This window comes from Mastomys coucha, unplaced genomic scaffold, assembly GCF_008632895.1.
Source record: "Mastomys coucha isolate ucsf_1 unplaced genomic scaffold, UCSF_Mcou_1 pScaffold7, whole genome shotgun sequence".
NCBI classification, from domain to species: domain Eukaryota; kingdom Metazoa; phylum Chordata; class Mammalia; order Rodentia; family Muridae; genus Mastomys; species Mastomys coucha.
Genome location: NW_022196913.1, coordinates 34275595 through 34286879, shown reverse-complemented (window position 1 = coordinate 34286879; position 11285 = coordinate 34275595).

The following is an 11285-nucleotide window of genomic DNA, read 5'->3' as shown; positions in this document are numbered from 1 at the left end:
TGCTTATTACTACTAGCTTCAAATGATATCATGTATATTTAAGAGGCATTTAACTATTATAAATTATTTTGATGACTTAAAAAATATCAACACTGAGTTGTATATTTTAAAATAAATTTTATTAGTTTAATAAAAAAGAAAGAGGGAAGGAGAGAGAGAGAGAAACATATTTCTTGCTCTTTCCCCTTCTGGAAACATCTAGATGTCCCTCCAAATCCGTTTTCTCTTGTCTCCACCCCCATCTAAAACATTCCTTTTGACATGAGACTAAAACCCTACTGAGGGAACCCCAGCATTTCCAGGAAATGCTTCATACCATAAATCTAAATAAAGTTCTCCCATACATATATATATATATATATATATACATATATATATATATTATGGTGATGCTAGTTAACAATACTGTAGTTTATATTCAAAATAACTAACTGAGTAAAATTCAGATGCCCTAACCACCAAAAATGATAGGTACTTTTGGTGACACATACGCTATTTAGCTTGATTTAGTCGTTTCACATTATAGCAAATTATTATTTGACAAACCATTACAGCCTGTCTCTATGTAGAAAAATCACACAAATGCCAAAGGAAAAAAAAACCATAATCTTTTTAATATATACCCTCCCCAGAGTTCTGAAAGCTTCTAAATTATACAAAATGTTTCTACTTTTTCAAACACTGCATCCTGTAGCACTTCTTACTTCTTTGGTTGCCACAGTTTATCTTTCATTTTTATCTGTAAATGAACAAATCCTAAGTCATCTTTGGATACTGAGTATCAGGAGGGCTGCCTATTTCTTACATCCGTCCCACCTTTTAAAATTCTTCAAGGCTTTTTCAATATTTTACACAGAGAAGAATCAATACAAGAAAGAAAGTTTGAATGGCGAACATGAACCTAAGATTATTATCCAGCCCCAAGTGCTCTTGGTTATTTGGGAAAGATGATAGCAAGCACATCAATGTCCTCCTCATAGGGTGAGAAAAAGGGTAGGGGGTGGATGGTACGTTTTGATCTTGGGATCAAATACTATACCGGGTGTGAGGATTCATGTGTGCGTGTATGTGTGCCTCTCTCTTGCTCTTTAGCTCTCTCTCTCTGTCTCTCTGTCTCTGTCTCTGTCTCTGTCTCTGTCTCTCTGTCTCTCTCTCTCTCTCTGTCTCTCTCTCTCTCTCTCTCTCTCTCTCTGTGTGTGTGTGTGTGTGTGTGTGTGTGTGTGTGTGTGTACGTGAGTGTTCCTGCTTGTGAAGGCCAGAGGTATCTTCTATCACTCTCTGCCTTTTTTCTTTTTTTTTTTTTTTTGAAACGGTGTTTCTCACTTCACGCAAACTCTCCAGCTGGTTAGACTGTCCAGTGAATTGCAAAGATCTTCCCATCTCTGCCCTCCCAGCACTAAGGTTTCAGATGCCCCCACTCTGTGGCTTTTATGTTTGTACTTTGGCATCTGAATTCAGGCCTCACGCTTGAGCAGCAGGACTTTGCCAACAGAGCCATCTCCCCAGCCCCCAGGGATCAGATTCTTGCCTTGCGCAATCATCTTTAGGACAGGGACAATCAGGAAAGTTTTGTTTTAAAGGCTTGCCTCAGAGCTTTGATATCTTTTCCTCTAAAGAAAATATATGAGGAGATTAAGTAGTGTGGCATTTTTAAAAAGCGTCCATGCACGTAAGAGCAGTGCTAATTGGATTCATTTGTTAAAATAAAAAAGTTGGAAGGAGGACATGGTGAGGGGGTGGGGTCTGGAAAGAGTTGGAGGGGGCAACAGGGTGGGTATATTCAAAATACGTTGTGCATGTGTAGAAATTCTCAGAGAATAAATTTTAAAGTATTTGTAATACTTTGTCTTCTTAATATATATTTTTAAAAAAAATGACATTTTTTACAGCTATCACGATTGCACCTGGAGCAAGCACTTGCTCACCGAAAGATCAAAGATGTGACTCTAGGCCTAACTCTGCCCTCCACTGAGCCATTGTGCAACCCTGTGCCAGTCCTTCCTAGGTCTGGGCCTCCTTCTCACCATTAAGGAGATTGAAGGACAGGGCTGTTATCTCTAAGATCTCTGCCAGATCTGTGGCTTAGAAAATGAAGTTTAGCATATCAGTTCACCATCGAACCATATTGGGTTGGAAAGCTGTGTCATTTCTCTTGCTTTGCTTTTCTTTTTTAAGCTCTGAGTACAACAGCTCTCCTTCTCTTTCCTTCCTCTGTTCTCTTTCCAGTTCACAACCTCTTTTTCATTAACAGTTAATAGATACGTGTACACACACACACACACTCCTAAATACAACCTGCTTAGTTACATATATATGTATATACGTGTGTGTGTGTGTGTGTGTGTTGAGGCCTGGGCATTTGGTATTTGATATTAGATAACCAACTGAAGCGCTCCTCCCTTGGGCCAGCCTGTTTTTTGCTATCTCAGCATTCCTTAGTCGACTACAATTCTTACATTATAATTAGGTCCTTGCGGGCTCCACATTGGCATGTCCATTATTGTCCTTATTCAGTTCATGTTTAGGCAGTCGTTTTGGTGCGATTTCTAAGTATAACTTAGAACAATCTTTCTGCCTCCCTCTTTCACAGTGATCTCTGAGCCTCACATGTAGGAGTTGTAGTGTAGATGGTCTAGTTTGGACAGGGTTCCACAACTCTGCATTTTTATTGGTTGTGGTTTTCTGTAGTGGTCTCCATCGATTGCAAAGAGAAGTTTCCTTGGTGTAGGTTGAGGAGTCCACTTACCGGGGGAGGTGGGGAGGGGGAGCGAAAGGACAAATATTTAGAATGTAGTCAGAGGCTATGCTTGTTTTATAAAACAGGAGTTGTAGGCCCTTCCCCATGATCTGTGATTCACTAGACCTGAGTAGTTGAGTAGATTTCCCTCTTTTTCAGCTGGTCATAAGTCCAATAAGAGAGTTGTTGGTTAACACTAAGGTATGTGAGTCACTATTGCACCTGTAGGGTTACTATACCATGCTGGTCATTGCTGTGGTTCATAGGCATCATGGCTGGGTAGGACTACTGGATGCTTCCCCACTTTGGAGCCTTGGACTGGCTTTCAGACCAGTTTCAGCTCAGGGGCCTCTAGGCCCTGTGTCTTAAGTGCATGGTGTCTTCAGCAATAGGGAATTACCTTCCACTTCTAGGGGGCAACCAAGGGTAACAGCAATAATCCGGTAATGATTTGGGGGTCTTCTGGACAGCCCTGACCAATAGCTCAAAAGAGGGCTTCTCAAGTCTGGTGTTGGAGTTTTCATTAGATGGTCTTCAGCTCTTAGAGACAGCATTGCCAGCCCAAATGCATTTAAAATATACTTATTTATTTATATCAGTTGGATATAGCTTCTGGGCTAGGGATGGGTGTTTGTGTCCACGTCTCATTTTAGCTCTTGGACTTCATCTGGTGCAGATTACTGCAGGCCTGCACATGCACCTCAGTCTCATAGGTGTATTGGTCCTGCTGTGTTTGCAAGGTCTTGTTTTCTTGGGATCCTCCATCCCCTCTGGCCTCCTCTTCTGCAGGGTCCGCTGATCCCTGAAGGAGGAGATTTGATGGAGACATGCCATTTAGGTCTCAGTGTTCCAAGGTCTTTCTTAGCATATTGTCTGGCTGTGAGTATTTGCAGCAGGAGGAAGCTTCTCTGATGATGGTTGATCTTAAGGCATGGCTCTATGAGAATAGCAAAACGTCATTAAGAGTCGTTCTGTTGTTAGGTTCGTACAGTAGAACAGTAGATTTGGTTTTACTATAGGCATCTGGGCTCTCTATCTGGTCTCAGGTTCTTGGTTATCCAAGCAGCCCTGGGTATTTATCCCAATTTGTGGAGTGGGCCTCAAGTCAAGTCAGATATTGGTTGGTTACTCCTACAAGCTTTGTGCCACCATTGCACTAACATATCTGGTAGTCAGAACACCACTTTAGATCGAAGGATTTGCAGTTAGTGTTTATTTTTCTCCTTTGGTAGTGTGCAGAGTGTCTTCCAGTACCAAGAACACTTACGCATAGGGATGAAGGCACCAGCTTGATTTCTCTGTGTTCAATAAATTGTGTAGGCATTGTCTTCAGCAATACTGCCTTGCCATCAAATTGTATAAAACTACCTATAGCCTTGGCAACATCCATATGACCTCTTTGTCCTACAATTCAATTAGATGTAACCAATTCCTAGCACTGGAAGCTTCATTTGGTAACAAAAGATGTCCAGCTGGGCCTGTGTCTCCCCCTTTATTTGGCAATTTCATTTAGATTGCCTTCATATACATATTTGTTCATGAAGCTTCTACTGTATTAAATTTCCATATAATCCCTCAAATGGCCCTTAAATTTAACTGTCTCTCCCCATATTCCTTCCCAAGTCCCTCTTTTCCATTTGATCCTCTAGTTCCAGCTCCTTCTCTGCCTGATCCTCCAGGTCTAGATAAAGGAAAACCATATTTGATACCATATTTGTCTTTCCAGATCTGGGTTACCTCACTCAGGATGATTTTTTTTTCTAAATTCATTCATGATTTCATTTTTCTTTACAACTGAATAGCATTCCACAGTGTACATGAGCCACGTTGCCATTATCCATTCAGCACTTGAAGTATATTTAGGTTCTATGCACTTCCTATCTACTGTGAGTAGACCAGCAATGAACGTGGCTGAGCAAGGATCTATGAAGTAGGATGTCTGGCCTGTAACTAAGGGTGAGACCAGACTGGCCTCAAACTCAGAGACTTTCTGCCTCTGCCTCTGCCTCTGCCTCTGCCTCTGCCTCTGCCTCTGCCTCTGCCTCTGCCTCTGCCTCTGCCTCTGCCTCCTCTGCCTCTGCCTCTGCCTCTGCCTCCTCTGCCTCTGCCTCTGCCTCTGCCTCTTCTAGGTGCTGGGATTAAAGGCATACATCACCATGCCTGGCTCTCTTTTGACTGGTTTATAGTATACAGTACTTTTGAGTATGGTTCCACTCTATGCATATATAAAATTTATGTTTATATAGACATAAATATTTACTACATATCATTTATATTTATATTTATTTAATATATAGCTATAAAGACAACCTAGTAGCATTCAGATAATTCAGATAAAAGCTTTTAATTGCCTTCCTATACAGGGCCATTGAGTGTGCCCACAGCATACTTTTGCTGAATCAATAAATGAATAATGCTTTAGTGGGTGCTTGCCAAAGGTTCTGAGAATAAGAACCCACATTCCTTTCTAGGTTTGGTCTCTTATAGAAGCTAACTTTTTTTTCACCTAAATTGGCTTTGAGTCACTGATATGATTCATAAACTTAAAAACAGGTTGAACCTGAAATTATCCTGCAGGAAATGAACTAAGGAACATAGATTGAGTGAAAGGGAGAGGCATGGGAGAGGAGAGGGGAGGAGGGGGAAGAACTCCTTCTAAGTTCTTAGTGTAATATGAGGAAATGTCAACAGCAGTTTTTGTTCTCATTACCCCAGTTACCTTGTTTGAAATAGTTAAATCAAGTACAAAGTACAGAGTAATTCAGTCTCCGGTATTCAAAAGGCACATTTCTCAGGTGTAGCTCACCTCCCACTCCACCCTCAGATGAGTCACTATACAGAGGTTGGCAGAGAAGGATCCGTCCTTGGGCCCTCCCACACTTGTACATAAAATCATTAATATCAGATGGGGAGAGATGGATGGATGGATAAATGTGTGAGTGGATGGATGGATGGATGGATGGATGGATGGATGGATGGATGGATGGATGGATAGATGGATGGATGACTGAATGGGTGGGTGGATGGATGGGTGGGTGGGTGGATGAGTATTTGGATGCATGGGTAGATGGATTACCACTAGAGGGGAGATGGATTATCTTAGCTGGCCCTGCTGAAATCCTTTAAGTGGGGAGAGGAGGAAGAAGAGCAGAAGTCATGGGCACCTTGTCAAAGGGTTCAGAATCAAGTAAGGAGGTAATAGTGGGTTTGAAGACATCCTGGGAGAAAATCATGGTCTCAGGACCCCCTGCTTTTAGTATTTTCTCAGCAACCCAAGCTTCTAGTAACACCTAGCACCTTCCTAGGAAGGCTTCTGCTTTTTGCCATGGGTGATGGCACATCCAGAAGCCCATAAAAGTAGTCAAGCTAGAAAAGTGAGCAGCTCACTCTGGAAAAAGATAACAATTCAATATGGGAAGGAAGGTTTACGCCCTTAATGCTAGCTCATGGAGGCTTCTGGTCCCTGCCCTATGGTGTGGGTAAGATGCCCTACCCATGGCCTCATGCTTTAGAGAAGTATTTCTCCCTCCCCTGTGTCCACACACCAAGTACTCTTATTTCTAAATCTTACTCCAGCTACCCAAGATTCTTCTCAAGTATCTCTGAGCCCTCTTCTGGTTCAATCTTACACTAGTGTCTTCTCTGTGTCTAACTGGAGTATCCACCCCAATCTGTAAGGTGGATATAGCTTTACTTGCAAGACTAGACTAATGTGTTCCTATAGATCCCATGTGCCACAGGGCCTTTTGAGTACAGGAGTAGCAGGGAACTGGATCACATATCCTCAAATGACTACAACCCTATGGGCCTCAGCCTTAAATAATTTCAAAATGTGAAATCAGACTTTGCCTTTTGGGTGTCAAGAAAGTATTCTTATCAATAGACGATAAACCGGATTCGGGTATTTGGTGGAGTGTTTGCCTAGTATGCATAAAACCTTGGATTCCATCTCCTGTACCCTATAAAATAGGTATCATGACTCATACCTACACTCCCAACCTTCAGGAAGCTGACACAGAAGGATCAGGAGTTCAGGGTTATCCTTACCTACAGAGTAAGTTTGAGGGCAGCCTGAGCAACATGAGACCCTGTCTCACCACAGAAGAAGAAAACGGGAGGGGGGGGTCTTAGTCACTGTTCTATTGCTGTGAGGAGACACACAATCAAGGCAACTCTTATAAAAGAAAGAATTTAATTGGGGAATTGCTTACAGTTTCAGAGGTTCAGTCCATTATCACCCTGGTGGGGCATACACGTAACATGGGAGTGGTAGCTAGGAGCCCTATCCTGAGAGACTGGGCCTGGTGTGGGCATTTAAAACCTCAAATCTACCCCTAGTGACATACTTGGTGGTGGTTTGAATAAGAATGGTCTCCATAGGCTCATGTGTTTGAATGCTTTGCCCATAAGGAGTGGCAATATTTGGAAGTGTAGCCTTGTTGGAAGCTCAGTCTCCTTCTGCTGCCTTAGAACCAAGATGAAGAACTCTCAGCTCCTGCTCCAGCACCATACATACCTACATGCTGCCATGCGCCCTGCCACAATGATACTGGAAACTGTAAGCAAGTCCCAATTAAATGTTTTCCTTTATTAGAGTTTCTGTTGCCATGGTGTTTCTTCATGGCAATAAAACCCTAAGACAGACCTCCTAATCATTGTATTCTTCTCAAATAGTGCCACTTCCTGGTGACTGAGAATTCAGATATATAAGCCTATGGAAGGGTGGAGTAAACTTATACAAATTACCACAGAGCAGAAGGGAAAGATGAGGAGAAGGAGGAGGTAGAGGAAGAGGAAGAAGGAAGGAAGGAAGGAAGGAAGGAAGGAGGAAGGGAAGGAAGGAAGGAGGGACAGAGGGAAGGAAGGAAGGAAGGAAGGAAGGAAGGGAGGGAGGGAGGGAGGAAGGAAGGACATTTGGTAGGAAAGAAGGAAGTTTGGTAGGTAGGTAAGTAGGTAGATAGGTAGGTAGGTAGGTAGGTAGGAAGGAGGAAGAAAAAAAACCTCTATTTTATTTCCCAATTTGTTAAGTTGGTCTACAACTTTTAGACCTATCATGTTTGTATTTTTGCTTAAGCACTGAAGCTGACAGAAGTGGACAGACCCACTATGTGTTTCCATACAATATTGGCTATTTATGGTTTTTCCAGTAATTCAGATTCAGTCAATACTGGGGGATTACCTCTTTGCAGCATACCAGTTTCTCTAGGAGATTATTATACTTTCCCTAGCAAAGAAAGATCTAACCTGGTGTCAATAATTCATGACAATAGCAGAAAAGGGCCTATAGTCTTTCATAAAAAGAAAAATGGAGGTGTCAGGTTGGATTATGGCTTTCCAACATCTCTAACCTTCTCATCTGCTTTAAATCTCTAGCTACTTTTTCCAGGTTTCTTTAACAAAGTATTCTGAAAAATTTGATATTTAGTAAATTAATGAGTTTCCTGTGTTTTGGTTTATTTTAGAGAAAGCACTATCAAAATATTTAAACAACTTTAATTCTATAAATATTCTATTGGAGCTTGAATTTTACACTAGTTATTACTATAGCAACACCCAGGGATGCTAAGGTATCTTTCCTTACTGCTCTACAAACCCTCAGGATAGCAAAGCGACACCAAAGGCTTTTTAAATGCACCGTGACACAGTGCAGAAATCCATTACACAGCCTGGCGCCAGCACTGTTGAAGGGGTTTCGCTGCCAGGGGACCTCATTATCAAACGCCTGTCTCAGGAGCCCACAATGAACACATGGAAAGAGAATCACCACAAAATGCCAGTTACAGTAAGTGAAAATGTCTTGAAAGTCTGTTTAGAAGAAACAGGAGAGGGCTGGAGATGTAGCTCAGTGAATAGAGTGCCCACCTAGCAAGAAGGAAGCCCTAGGCTGGATCCCCAGCACAGCATGAACTAGGCTTGGTGGAGACTGTCTATAATCTCAGCACTTAGGAGATATAGGCAAGAGGACCAGAAGTTCAAGGGCATCCTCAGCTACCTAAGGAGTTGGAGGCCAGCCTAGACTATGTGAAACTATTCAGAAACAAAGGAGAGACAAGCAATCAGGATACTTTTTTCTCTTTTTAGCTTCACCAAACATACTGAACTCTTTTTGTTCATTTGGTGATTCTGAGATGGACAATATGTTCTGTTGGTCATGCATGGCATGATGGTTAAAAATGTCCTAGTGAAAATGAATCCATTTACTTTCCAGATGAGGCACAATGGATCAAAATTTCTCTCCTTTTACTGTTAAACCCTGTCTTCATTAGTGTTTTGTTGCTGTAAAGGGATACCATGGCCAAGGCAAATTTTATAAAGGACAACATTTAACTGGGGCTGGTTTACAGTTTCAGAGGTTTAGTCCATTATCATCATGGCAGGAAGCATGGCAGCATGCAGGCAGACATGGTGTTGGAGGAGCTGAGAGTTCTATATCTTGATCTGCAGGCAGCCAGGAGACTCTCTTCCTCATTGGCCTTATAGATGAGACCTCAAAGCCCACCTCTACAGCGACACACTCCCTCCAACAAGGCCATACCTCCTAATCGTGCCACTCCCTATGGGCCAAGCATTCAAACACACGAGTCATATGTGGGGTCATACCTATTCTAACCACCACAAATACCCACAGTCCAATTTGTAGCCTTCGCAGACAGCAAACAGACGGTCTCTGATTTGACTCCTTCCACAGGTATCAACACACCTGCATCCCTGATAGTCACACTCTTTGCCCTGGCGCTTGCCCACCACCACTGACCCCACCAGCACAGGAGCTCCTTGTTCTTTGCAACACTAGCTCCATGGATTACCTTGAAAAAGAGGTCTACCTGGACAGTGTATAGATACCATGCTATCCTTGGACTTACGGCAACATTTTATGGTTCTGTCAGAAGGGCTGCACATTTCCGTTCATTTCCTCTGACTGCCAGGGTGGGTATCATTTTATCCAAGACACTAATTCATAAGAAAAGGGTTATAATCACTCTTATCTTCTTTTCTTGTACTTTTTTTTTTTTTTTGTCACAAGCACTGTAAGAATAGGAATAGCTACCATGCAGATGTGTGTACCTCTAGAACTAAGTCCCACAGTGTTCTGAGAGTTCTGCAGAAGTTCCTTAACTGACCAAAGCTTCAGAAGTTTAGATTTGGGCTGTAGCTCAGTGTTAGTGCACTGGCCTACCACGTACATGGCCATAGGTTCAATTATCTTGGCACTGAGGTTGGAGTTGTGGGGGAGGCAATACAGGACAATTATACACACATTCTTTAGGTAAAATTGTCTTCCTTTTAAGAGCTTTCTTTCCTTCCCAGCTTCACAATCTCATTATCGTCAATGAGAAACCCACTCACCACCTGAAACAGGCTCTGGTCTCAGAGGCCCAAGGCTCCCAGGGCATAGGCAAATTGCTCTGAGTGGGAAGGTTGAATGTTAGGTCTTGGCTGAATGTGCATACTTAAAACTAGAACTAGGGTAGGAGGGAGAGGAACACTCCTGCCTGGGTACAGCATGGGGGCCAGCCTAAGCTCTCCACTTCAGAAGCCATCTCCCCCAAGTTAAGGACCACAGCGGTATGTGATCCATTGCCTCTTCCCTGAGCTTGCCCAGGGACTGAAGATGATAGCAAGGGAGCTGGCTGCATAAAACAGAATGAAAGGATGCTGGACAGAAGAGGGATGCTTATGGGGCTGGCAAAATGGTCCAGCCATTAGAGTGGATACTGTTCTTGCAGAAGACCTCTTTCCAGCTTTTCACAGACACCTGCACTCACATGCACATAACATGCACACACATGCACACGTATACACACTAAATAAATAAATAACATTGTTATTTTTCAAAAACTACTGGAGCTTCTCTGACTCCTCTAATTCTTATTCCAACAAAGCTGTGGTTAACTACATAATCAAGTTTTTATACTCTAACAAGGCTTGATTCTAACTTTTCCCAGCATTTGGGTTAAGAGGTGATTCTATATAGTATGTCTTTTCTTTTAAAAATGTTTTATATAATTATGTGTGTGAGAGAGTATCTTCATGTGTGTATACATAGATAAGCACATGCCTGTGTACACATGGAGGCTGAAGAAGGCTGTCATTCTCAGCCTATTCATGTGAGGCAGAATCTCTCCCTGGTCCTAGAGTTCTGATTTTCTTGACTAGGATGGAAGCTAGAGAGCCTAAGTGGTCCTCCCATCCCCACCCTCCTTGGAGCTGGGGTTTCAGGTGTGTGTATGTGTGTATGTTATGTGGGTGCTGGGATCTGTGTTCTGGTCCCTGAGATTGCACAGCAAGTCCATTTAACCACAGAGCCATCTCTCCAGCCCTCAATTAATTTTTGTCTGAGTAAAATCAGATTGACCAAGGCAAGTTGAACAACTTTATTATTCTGAGTAGATAGGACTTGTTCTTTGGGGCCACAATCAGTATTTGCATAATTATTGTGGCTGTTTATAAATCTGTTTTCACAAGGAGCCTTTGACATAGTCCATGAGAAGATGCAGTACCTAGGTCCAGGCAGCTCAGGCTGAAAAGGGTAATGAAATCCATAACT